The 12,559-nt window shown below is 40.6% G+C and overlaps 1 protein-coding gene across 3 annotated transcripts in view; it reads right to left on the bottom strand.

Moving 5' to 3' along the window:
- The window catches only part of B3galt1 (beta-1,3-galactosyltransferase 1), a 584,427-nt gene extending 573,553 nt beyond the window's left edge, over positions 1-10,874 (bottom strand). For all 3 annotated transcript variants that reach the window (XR_007977869.1, XM_052182620.1, XM_052182621.1), the window contains exon 1: positions 10,556-10,874. The gene's annotated coding sequence lies outside the window, so the exon portion shown is untranslated. The remainder of the gene's footprint in view (positions 1-10,555) is intronic.
- Positions 10,875-12,559: the final 1,685 nt, after the last annotated feature.

Below are 12,559 nucleotides of genomic sequence, written 5' to 3'. Positions count from 1 at the left end.
TCTTTAAGATGGAGGAATTTGGGCTAGAGAGATGCCTCAGTGGTTAAGAGCACTGACTAACTACTCTTCCAAAGGTCCTGACTTCAAATCCCAGCAACCACACAGTAGCTCACAACCATCCATAATGAGATCTGGTGCCCTCTTCTGGAGTGTTTGAAGACAGCTCAAGTGTGCTTACATATAATAAATAAAATTTTTAAAAAGATGGAAAAATTAAGAATTAGCTTTTTTCAAAAGGGGGAGTATCATGAACACCCTCCATAAGACCCAACAAACAGCTAAAAGAGTCAGATGCAGATATTTACACCCAACTATGGACAGAAGCTGCTGACCACTGTGGTTGAATTAGGAAAACTCTGGAAGAAGCTGAGGAGGAGGGAGACCCTGTGGGAGGACCAGCAGTCTCAACTAACCTGGACCCCTAAGATTGGTCAGACACTGACTACCAATCAGGCAGCATACACCAACTGACATGAGGCCTCCAACACATATACAACAGAGGACTGTCAGGTCTGAACTCTGTCAGAGAAGATACACCTGACCCTCAAGAGATTGGAGGCCCCAGGAAGTGGTGAGGTCTAATGGGGTAGGTGGTTGCAGGGACATCCTCATGGAGACAGAGTGAGGCGGTAGGGTAGGGGAGAGGTATGGGTACACCTCTCAGTCAGAGGGTAGACTGGGAGAGGCATAAAATCTGGAGTGTAAAATAAAGAGTAAATAAAATTTAAACAAAATAAAATCAAAATAAAGCTTATTTGACAAGCGATGTAGGTGCATACAACTGTAAAATGTAGTGTTTCAGAAACAACAGGGTACCCTTGCAGCCTCTTGGAGAGGACAGAACTTACCTCTTTATAGAGGATATGCTAATCACGAGGAAAACAACAAGACTGACTGTGATATGGAATATGACTCCATAGAGAGCATTTTCTTCACACATTGAGTGCTGAAGACACACGTTTCATACACTTCCTTCCTGTTTTCCATCAAGGTAATAAATTAACTCATGGAAAATGAGTGTTGTATTATTACATTTTAATTACTTTCCTGTTTTAAATGATATCTCACTACCATAGGCCATATCACCTAATATAAACGATATTTTTATCATCTTTTTAAATTTCCCTATCTCATTATGGAAATATCTACCATAAAGCATTAAGAGTTAGTTTAAGTGAGATACAATTAGCATATCAAATGATTCCCATGAAGAAGGAAGAAGAGGGCCCTAATCCTGGAAAGGCTTGATCCAGCATAGTAGGGGAGTACCAGGACAGAGAAAAGGGTGGGGGAAAGATAGGAGAATGGATGGAGAGAAGAGGATTTATGGGACATATAGGGGGGGGGGGGACTGGAAAGAAGGAAAGCTTTTGGATTGTAAACAAAGAATATAGAAAATAAAAATATATATTAAAAAAATATATCGAATAAAAAAAAAAGAAGAGAAAAAGTATTATTACCCGGCACTTTAGAGCATGGAAGGGCTAAGAACTTGATTAGAAAGCCAGAAGTAAAAAACCTCCGTATCAGTAACAGTAGGCATCATTCACTCTTCTGAGGGCCACGAGAGAAGACAAAGGCTGAACAAAGGCAAATTTGCTCTGCGCCTGTGTCAGGATGACTCTCATCTTCCCGCCAGACACAGAGCCTTCTGAGTAAGTGCTTTGCTGCTGACATGCGTCCCCAGCTATGATTTGCTTTTTTAGGATTTCTAATTGATTATCAATAGGAATGAAACAGTCAATCATAACGTAGGGCCAATTCCTATGAAAGGTCATTCCTTTTTAATTTAATTTTATTTTTTTTCTTAATTACTTTACATGCCACTCACTGCCCTCCTCCTGGTTACCTCCTCCCACAATTCTTCCCCTTCCTCCCTTCCATTTCTCCACTGAGTGTGTGGGGACTCCATTTCTTATCCTTAAAACTACGATATCCACAATTATACTCTTTAAAATAATACATGCTAGTATTTTACCTAAGCTTGCATATATACATACATAAGATATTCCTCCATAACATATTTTGCATATTTTTATTTCATAAGTGAAGCTTGATATAATTGCTAATCTTTCAAAATAATGCAAAGAATACAAGTTAAAACTAAAGCGTAATTGTATGACACACTCTTTACTCATCTCCCCTTGATTGAATAAATGAATTATTCCGATGTCCACATTTCTCAAGGGGTACTTTAATGAAACTGTGTTTGTCTCCAGTTAATGTCGTGTATATTAATGAAGTTCTATTACTGAAACAAAGTGAGTTTTTAAAGCGTTTCATATACACTCTGACTGTTTGGGGTTTGGACATGTCCAGTATGTATCTTCCATTCCTGTTACTAGCAATTTTCTGGTTTTCCTTAAAATATGGTTCTCACAGGCTAAAACTTAAGATGCTGCCTGACCAAGAGCTCCAACATCAGTATGCACCCTGACCTGGTCCAGGTTCATTCCCCAGTCTAGTAAAGTTGGTTGGAAGCAAGGGAAGACTGAAAGGAACTGAGGCTAATTCTTAGCATTGGTGATAGGACCTAGAAAAGACCTGATCAGTTTCTCCTAAGATCTCTGTAACCATTCTGACCCTCTCTGTTGCTTTTGATTCTGTAAGCTACAAACTTCATCCCCATTTTTGATGTGTATAAACATCAGTGCCCAAACAGCCTTATCAGAAATTCAGGAGTCTCTGCACTCTGCCTCTTCCTTGTCCTTTTGATTAACCTTTATAAAAGAAACAACATTCATTTAAGAACTTTGGTACTTCGGTTAGAGTTTTAGAAGTGTCTCATCAGAAGTTTGCCTATGTTTTTATCAATAGGACATAAATACTTTTTGGGATTATTTTTTATTTGCAAATTATGGAAGTATTTTCTGCACACCCTTGCTGTTGTGGTATTTAAAGGTTTTTGTATGATAATGGTACTCACTGTGCCTAATTACATTCAATGTTCCCAGAGTAAATAGTGACTATGACTCTCAAACACTCTTGAATAACTTTCAGTCCATGGAGGGGGATAAACAGGAACTAAGAATTATACCATTGAAAAGTCCTCCATTCACAGAAAACACAAATAAGCCCTGTAAGGTTGGATGTTAAGTCATCATTGGTAATTTGTGCATATTAATATGTCCTATTTAATCTATGTATAATTATACTTAGGCATTTATACAGGTGAAATGTTAACTTGTATAAGGTCGAAACTTTATATTTTCTCCATGTGTTTATGGATAATAAGTCTCTAGTGTCAGTTAGTTTCAGAACATTTTATGCTAACTATTCACTTTGTGTGCTCTAAATTTTAGAATGAAATATGGTCATATATCGACTCCAGTAATCACCCTGTTTCCTGTAATTGGATTCTAATCACATTTTCTTAGTTTGACACAGATCTGTAATTATTATAAAATCGTGTGTTTTGTTCTCAAGTTTTTGTCTGTGGTCTTTATTCTTTCCTCCATGGCTATTTGTCTGTTAATAATGTCTGGGAATGGGTGGAGAAATTGTTACAGTTGTGATATCATTTTTTATTGGATATTTTCTTTATTTACATTTCAAATGTTATCCCCTTTCCCAGTTTTCCCCCCTCCCAGAAATCCCCTATCCCAAATCATTGATTTCACAGGTTAATTCCTCAGTGTGATTTGTATTTGAACCTACTGGCAAATAAAATCCACTTGGTATTTTAGATAAATAATGATGTTTTTGTGCTTAGCATTTAAGCAACTAATATGCTAAGCAGCAAGTGCTCTACCACTTAACTACATCTTCAGTCTTTGATAAATCTCAGAATCTCTGTAAATTTTGTGGTGCCCTCTTTGTAATTAATGGAATTATGTCTCTATATAATTCCATTTGAACATACATGCACATAAGCACTTACACATTTACTTATGTTTATTGCGAATATCCTTTAGTAAAGTTTTCGGTTTTAATGTCCTCTGATATTGGCTTCATATGACATACGAAGAAGAAAGTTTCACGGTGTAGGATAAATGGAACACTCAACATATAAGAGCTGAAATATAGATCTGCATATGTGTGTGTGTGTGTGTGTGTGTGTGTGTGTGTCTGTTTGTATGTATACAAGGGAAGAGAGATAGGAAGGGTAGGTCAGAGGACAGAAGAGGGGAGAAGGAGAGGAGAGGTCACCTGCAGGAATAAGTACACCAAAGGTAAAAAGCAGCATCCCATCAGAAGGAAATAACTATTTTTAGCTCAACAAGTAATTTCAGGATTGGCCTATTTTGTACTTTAGTCAGCAAGTTTAGAAACTAAAAGGTTATCATTAGGAAATTAGGCCAAAATAGTTACTAAAACAGTTTTAAAGATGCAGTCCATTGTTTGTTAGCTGCTGTCTCTTTTGTAATTAGACAGCTGAATTCACCCAGAGAAATGAACAGGTGTTACTTATATTTGACCCATGTATATACTCAAATATTGGATTATTCAAGTAATTATTGTTGTTTCCATCTCCTAGGCCTGAGTATGGAGTAGTGGTCCACACTGCACACCTACTCTCTGACTACTCATGAGAGGGCAGCCTAAGTATAGTCCATGCAGTGTTCATGAACCCATGACACACCCATATGTATTTAGCCTGTTCTTTCCTGTCTAACACAACTGAAACGTACACACGATTGCATAGTAAGGAACTCTGCCTCTGGTATTTGTCCTTACTGAGTCTAGGGCACAGGGACAGTTGCCTGAAAGCCTAGACTCGTGGAGAACTGAGTCAAGCTCTGTGTCATTTATACAATATAAGTCAGGGAAGTGCTGACCATCAGAGGGGTAAGCTAGAGAGAACTCAGGATCAAATGCAGTATATATAATTTACAAACCATCTCTCCAGCTAGAAACCAGTCTTTTATGACAATCGTTTCTCTGCGCAGGTTGTTATCTGATGGAAAGACAGACGCTAGTTCTTTACAATTCCTTCATCATTCGTTCATCATGTGTTCCTGTGATCCCTCTCTGCTGGGAAATTTTTGTTTTGTGGTATGCGTGGTGAATTTCTGTTAATGTTCCCATTTTCATTTTATAAAATTAACAGATTAGTAGCTTTTAAATTTTTATCTGCCATAGTGACCTTACTCTAAAACATTTCAGAACAAAACCAATAAACGCTTGTCAACAATTTTGGAATTTCTCAGGGTCCCTGAAATTCATCTACCAATATTGAATTTCAGAGACTTCAGAAAGGAAACAATAAGGGGGCTTATGTGACTTTCGGGGAGTGGGGAACCAGAAAAGGGGAAATCATTTGAAATGTAAATAAAAAAAATATATCGAATAAAATTAAAAAAAAATCAGTGAACAGAATTCTAAAAAAAAAAGAAAGGAAACAATATTGGTTTAGAGATTATAGCATGTAGAGCAGACACTGTGAATCTACACATTAGAGTTCATATACATCTATAGTTTATAGATACAAGAACTGCTATAGATAGAAATATTTCATTGCAAATTATGTAAAACCCAACAGATCTTACATGACATTTCTAAATATAACACAATTTATCTCTTTTTGTTTCTACCAGGGTATTAACCAATGCAATATAATTTTTTTATTAAGCTATTTTAAGATACTATATGTGCAAATGAGTGGATGCTGTCATTTCTCTTTTCCTGGCTATTTTACAAAATATTAACCTTCAAACTAAATGTACAGGCCGATCAACTGTTTCAATCACTGGTTCCCCTATGCCTAGCTCCACTCTCACTGACGTTAAGTAAAATTCATCCTTATTCGCAGAGAAGACTCACAGATCCTTACCCTTGATGACTGTTTAGCTCCTATCAAACAGCTTCACCAAGAGCTTGGGTGTGTTATGTATAAACTCGTACCAACTTCCTTTTGTTTTAAAAACACTGGTTTTTCTAAAGTTTGCATTTGGGAAAGAAAGGAGGAGTGATGGCCTTAGAAGGGGGGTGCTTAGGGTATGGGGCTTACATACTCTTGGCTCTAGAGAATGGACGATGAATATGGTACTATCAGAAGGCTTTCCGTCTCTTATAAATGTAGCCTAGGTCACTGCAACTCAGAAAGTTTTCTTAGATGATGAAAAGACATCGAGAACTAAACATTAGCACTACACATCTCACGCTAATTTCTCATCGTGCTAGGGCTGCAGAGCAGACTGCTAGTCTCTCTTTTCATGCAGCACGACTTTTTGAGAACATAAACTTCCCTGTGCTCTAATATGAATATATTATTTACCAACTAGTTTTCTCAAATTAAGCGGAGTCCGCTGTTCCTATGGGGCAAGTGATAATGATCCTTTTAGACATAAGCTAAACATTCAAAAAATAATGGGATAGAAGGAAGCACAGAAAGTGAAATTGGAATTATTACATAAACACACACACACACACACACACACACACACACAAGCACACACAGAAATGGAACGAAGACAGAGTTATGCCAAATGTTATTTTTAGTTGAACTGGCTGGATAGCCTACTTAATTTTTAACTAAAGACAAACTTTCCTCAAAGGTTTTGGCATTTCTTACCAGAAAATCAGACCATAAGTCTTTTACTGATAATAATTTTAATGGCAACATTGACCCCCACCCCAATCCAGGGCTTGTCACTGGTGTCTACTAAGGCCATGGATTTGTCATGATCAGCAAAGTAGAATTTCTTCATTAAAATTATGCCTTTGAATCCATCCTTAGCCATTACCAAATCACTCAATTCCCTTGGAAGACATTTTTAAGTTGAATTCGGATAGTCATAAATACCTTTTAAAGGCTATTGATCTAAATCAATTATGCTAACAGTCAAATGTTTCACGTGTTAATCCCTCTGAAACATATTCTGGGTTGATTCACAATTTGTTTAAGCCAAGGATTCACAATCCTTTTGCCTCAGTTTCCTGAAGGAAGGCTAGAATTACAAGTGTGTGCCACCATGCCTGAATGCATTAAACATTTTAAGGAATAGAGATCTTGTCCTTCCATTAACTGATTGTCTTGGTGGCTCCATTCTTTCCCTGAACACGCATGTCCAGTGTGTGTTCTCAGGGGCCTCATACAGAGCTGCAAGACCAGCAGGCCTGGGGTTAAGTTTATGACTGATTGACAACTCAACACTAATTCAAGTCCTGAGAAGGATACATGAATCAGTGTGTAATAGTGTAACAGATAACTAAATGCAAAAAAAAAAAAAAAAAAAAAAAAAAAACAACTGAGTAAGGGTGTGGAAAATACATGTTGGAAGAGAGATTTCTTTATTGTTTTTCATTATGATCTATCTTTCTGAATAGCACAGAAAGGAAGTTGACTCTGTCTTTATTCTGTGATAAAGTGCTAACATCTGCAGTAACATTCACGTACACAATAGGAACAAAGTACAATTTGCTAAAATTTACTTGATTAAGACAGCATCATAACCAATAACAGATTACTAAAAGGGTTGACAATATTGCCAAATGAATAATATTTATCGTACAGAATGGGCTTGTAAATTTGTTTCAAATGCATAGCAATCATATTCCTCCTAGCTCTGCATGTGTGTGTCTGTATGTCTGTGTGCTTGCATGTGTGTGTAGAGCATACACAAGCATACATGCATGTAGAGAGATAAGGACAGTCAAACAATGACAAGATAAAAGTAACTTTCTGATTTACTACTGGTTGGGATTTACAACTCTCCTAAGATTCTTCATTTTAGAAAAAGAATTGACTTCATCAGGGGGAAAAAAAAGGAATATTCTACAAGATAATTCAATTTATCACTTTTGTGAATATGTTCTTATTTTGATTATTTAACATACATGTTCTGTTTCATAATTGGACCAACTGCATTGTTTGTCATACAAAGCATGACCTTTTTAGAAGAATTAATCAGTAAATGCTATAATTAAAATTTGATAGTGGTCCAAGAGAGAATTTGGAGGCCTGGAGATTTGACAACTTGACCTTTAGTTGAGTTAGTAAAATCTGTCTGGAATATAAGGCAGCCTAAGCTCATGGGCTTCCCTGAAGTAGAGCATGCCCATGACTGAAGTAAATCTGAAGACTTGGGAGAACTTGAATTGCTTATAGAAACTAGCGGCTCCTCCACCCATTGCTACCAGCAAATGGTGCTGTCTCCTCCTCCCCACCCTACGGCCAGTGTCATTGCGCTTGCACATAAACATCTACTTTTATCCTAATTTATGAGCATGCGCATCACTCTCTGAGCTTTAATATATTTACTCTCGTTGTTCACAAAATTTACCTCTCCTAAAGGAATTAGTTTTCAAAGTAGAAACCCTCCTTTAAAAGGCCACCATAAAATAAGGACATTATTCTATTCTAAGACTTGTAACTTACCCTAATATATAATGTAATCTACTTAGAAGTTACTTGATAACAACATGAAAAACAGCGCTTTATTAGCCAAATGCTAAGATTCTTCCAAGCAGTCCCATTTTTAATATTAGATGCCAGTATTTAATTCCTTTGGATTTAAGTTTCTTTGGGATTATTTATCAATAAGGTGCACCACATTATAAACTTAGTACTTTCACACACAGATTTTTAGTCTGCCCACAGATCTGAGCAAAAAATAAAAAATAAATCCCACAAACTAAAAACAACCCTTTAGTATGTTAATTACATCCATAAAGTCCTGAATGTTGCAACAATTTAAAAGTTGTTATAATTTTAAAAAAAAAATTACCTGGAGGCAGGTGAATCTTCCCTAGAAATCGAACAGCATATACCTTAAATATATCAGAAAAAGAGGCTTTGGAGCCAGAAGTCATGAATATTAAAAGAAAATATTCAGGAGCAATTTCTAATAAAGTAACCAGCCTCAAACACGAAACTAGGATCACTGCTACTGTAAGCTGCTCATCTCGTTTTAGAATAACGTGGTTACTAAACTGATGGGGAAATAGAGTCTTTGCTTTGCAAACTACAAAGATGGGGGTTTTGAACAGCTCCCTCCTTGCTGCCCACACTATTCCTATGGGGTGCCATGCTTTCGTTTTTCACTGTTCAAGCAAACCAGAAAGGAGCCCAAGAAAAACTGCTTCTGAGTCTAGCTTTGTTGTTGTTGTTGTTGTGTTTCTATGAATTTTTTTCCAGTGGCTGGACAAGAGATTCCCCCATTTTAAAGGATAACCCAGCTCCAAACAGGGAAAGTGGTGCAGGCAGTTCAAGATCCAGATCCCTATGTGGAATCAGTTTTGGTTTTCCCAGCCCTGCCAGCCAGGGGAGCTGCCCTCCCCACCTCTACAGCTGCCTGCAATCCCATCTCTGGTCACAGACAGGAGTCTTTCCCTGTCTGAGCCAGGGAGGGGAAAGTTCCTCGGTGCTGAAATATTTCACGAAGTTTCGAAAGAAGAGATCCCTACGGAGACAATAGATCCCAGAGAAAAGTCTCTAACACTAAGTTTGTGCATCCTAACAGGGATCGGGGAACCACTGTCCTGAGCAGTGAGATCCGGACTCAGCCTCAGAGCACTACCCAGAAATAGCAGAGCATAAATTTCGTCTTCTGCGGAAAGGGTTGCAGTGTACGTGGGGACTTGAAATGGCTTCACAATACGGATCATGTGAGAAAAAAAACAAAAACAAAGATCAGCATACGTCCTGGAAGAAGCTGGGTATAAAACCTGGTTACCTTTAAATTAATGTGTTCCAAGTCTGGTGGCCCAGACCCCAGCCGGCTTGAAGTTTCTGACTGCGCAGCCGCTCGCCCAGTATCTGTCCCAGGACACACCAGTCCCAAACAAGATGACACACCTGTCAAGGCTGTGAGGGAGGAAGTGCCTCCTCCTGGACATTCCTCCAATGTCCACACTAGCTAGCATCACTCCACCTCTGCCCAATTGTCCAGTTGCGACCACCTGAGCCCAAAGACACAATCTTTTGGAGTGGAATTTACTTCACCCCAAATCTGCGCTCCTGAAAAGTGAACTGAGCCTCTCACGCGGTGTTTCTGTCACCTAAAAGTGGCCAGTCCCCAAGTCTAGCCTCTAGCCCTCGCCCCTTATCAACTTCTCTGCTTCAGCAAGGCGGATCAACCATTACTTTCTGCTCCAAAGTCCCTTGCGTAAAGTGAGACTTTGGGGAGCCGCCGTGGTGAATGCGCTTCTCCCCTAGTGCGCTAGACCCAAGGGCTCCTTTTCATTAAGGCAATAAAGTTCAATTTGCCGGGCTCCTTCTGTACCAGAAGAGACTTTCCAGTGCGCCGAGTTCTCCCTCCTGGCGCGCTCAAAACATCCTGTTCATTCCATTCCAGCCGGGATCCTTGAAGGACATCAGTCCACATAAAGGGAACCTATTCCTCTCCCATCAAAGTGCCCCAAACCTCGTGCGTGTGCGCGCGCACACACATACCCACACTCTCACAACACACAATGCCATCCACGCGCTGTCAAAGTCTGTCACTGCCTAAGCGAGAAGGCAGGAGCTGAAGCCGCACTGGCTCGAGCATCAGCCTGGCCAGGCAGCAGAACTCGCGGTCTAGGTCCCAAACATCCTTGTCCGGATGCTCCGGCCACTAGGTGCTTATAAGCACCCCAAGATCACAAAGCGGTTTGGAGAGCCGCACCTTACCCGCGGGACGCGCCGTCTCTGACCGTTCTGCTGGCCCGCGGGCCACGGGGAGGCTGCAGCCAGGGTCCCGAAGATGCTTATTCTCCGCTGCCGCTGCCCGGATCCCTGGCGCCAGCATCACTTCTCCTCCGCCTCCGCCTCCTCGTGCTCCGCTCCAGCGCCCGCCCCTCCCGGCGGCCTCCTGCAAGCCCCGCGGTGCTGGCAGCGCTCAGTGGACGGCGGCGGAGGCGGCGGTGGCGCCCGCGCGGGCTCGCTCAGCTGCACCAGCCGAGCAGCCGCGGCGGCAGCCAGAGCACCGGAGCCGGGTTGCGCTTCCCCGGCGAAGGCTCTGGCCTCGGCGACTGACAACGCCCGGCAGCCAATCGCCGCCTCGCCCCGCGCGGCGGGGGGAGACCAATCAGAGCGGAAGGCCCAAGGTTTGCCTCCGCCTTTGCTCAGCAGGCTTGTTTCCGGGAGAGGATGCTGCTGGGGTGTGGGATGGAGGGGGAGGCAGGGCTGGGGCGACGGGTGGGGGACTCGGGCCCCGGAGCCCAAGACACAGGAAAGAAGCCTGGTCCACAAATCTGGGCCCGGGGCGCTTTCTGACTACCCGCGGAGAGCATCTTGGCGTGACCCGACACTCCCGGGTGACTGTCCCCAGAGCCTTAGCACGGACGTTCACTGTCCTGGCATCACTATGCAGAGGTCTTGGGACACGAGCAGAAGCTGCGCTACTGGAGAGCGAATCCCTGGAGGTGGTCGCCGCCTTGAAGGAAGTCACCAGACAGCGCCCCCGTCCTTCTAGGTTTGGCAACTGAAAAGTGGTACCTCTACTAGTGATCAGCCTGGAGGTGCCCAAGCTAGGAAGGAGATACACTGAGGAGCATTTTCAAAGTTCCTTGCAGAGTGGACCTTCCTTGCTTGCTCTCCATATAAACGTCAACCCCGCAAAACAACCACCTCCACGGGAATGTATCCAAATAAAACCAAAGGAAATCAGACAGTGACAGTTTAAGCAGGCTCGTTAATTTACCAAGCCCTTGCACGTTGGTTTTATTTACTCATATGGAGAGCATCAAGTCTAACTGATCCAAAAGGTTTTAAGAGTTCGTGTGCGAATGTGACTAAACATTAAGTGACACTGTTGGGCAGGAAACGAAAACAGAAACTTTATTTGCCTGTCCCAATCTTTTCCCTCAAACTCTAATAATCCTTCCTTGTAGAGTATTTTAATTTTCCAGTGCAGATACGCCAAAATGGTGTGTCACTATCAAAACAGCCCAAGGACTACTTAAAACCTTCCACACTTAGTTTCTAGAAACAAGGAAAACCAAATTAAATACGTTTACACAAAGGCATATAGAAGAAAGGTACAGTGCCCAAATGACCCCTGTTCTCCGATGGAGATAGTAAGAGCCACCTCACAAGGTTTTTTGTGAGTGTTAAGAAAAGAAAAGAAAAGAAAAGCAAAAAGAAAAATCATAGTTACATTATTTTCTGATAAATGATTTGGAACTCAGTATGGTTCTTTCTTTTTATTTTTATGCTGCTATTCATGTTGCACAAACTTCTTAGACTCTATAAAAGGTTGCTCGCTGTACAGCAGACTCGTCTACTATCACCACATTTTCACTATAGAGAATATTCAGACCTTTGCAGTTTTCTGTTTCTTCCTTCCCGTCAGTCAGTTGACCCATCTTACTAAGCCATCCCTTTCCAAACTTTCTATGCTGACAGTAAGCCCATATCTTTACAGTTAAGAACTGAGATGTAGACCCTATTCCTTTGATTTCTTTTTTAATATGAAGGTTTTGACATGGCTTGTTATTTTTAAATTATATATATATATATATATATATATATATATATATATATATATATATATATATATATATAGTGCATTCTTACTGTATAAAGAGAAAAGGCAGTATTTCCAGAGACTATCCAAGGAGAAAACCATGTAAGAATAAAGTTTAGGAAAGAAAAATAAATGTGTAATATATTCAAAATGGGGGGGAGTGATAT

This window comes from Apodemus sylvaticus, chromosome 5 (assembly GCF_947179515.1).
Source record: "Apodemus sylvaticus chromosome 5, mApoSyl1.1, whole genome shotgun sequence".
NCBI lineage: Eukaryota > Metazoa > Chordata > Mammalia > Rodentia > Muridae > Apodemus > Apodemus sylvaticus.
Note: the sequence above shows the minus strand (reverse complement) of the source record. Positions and strands in the feature narration are given on the sequence as shown.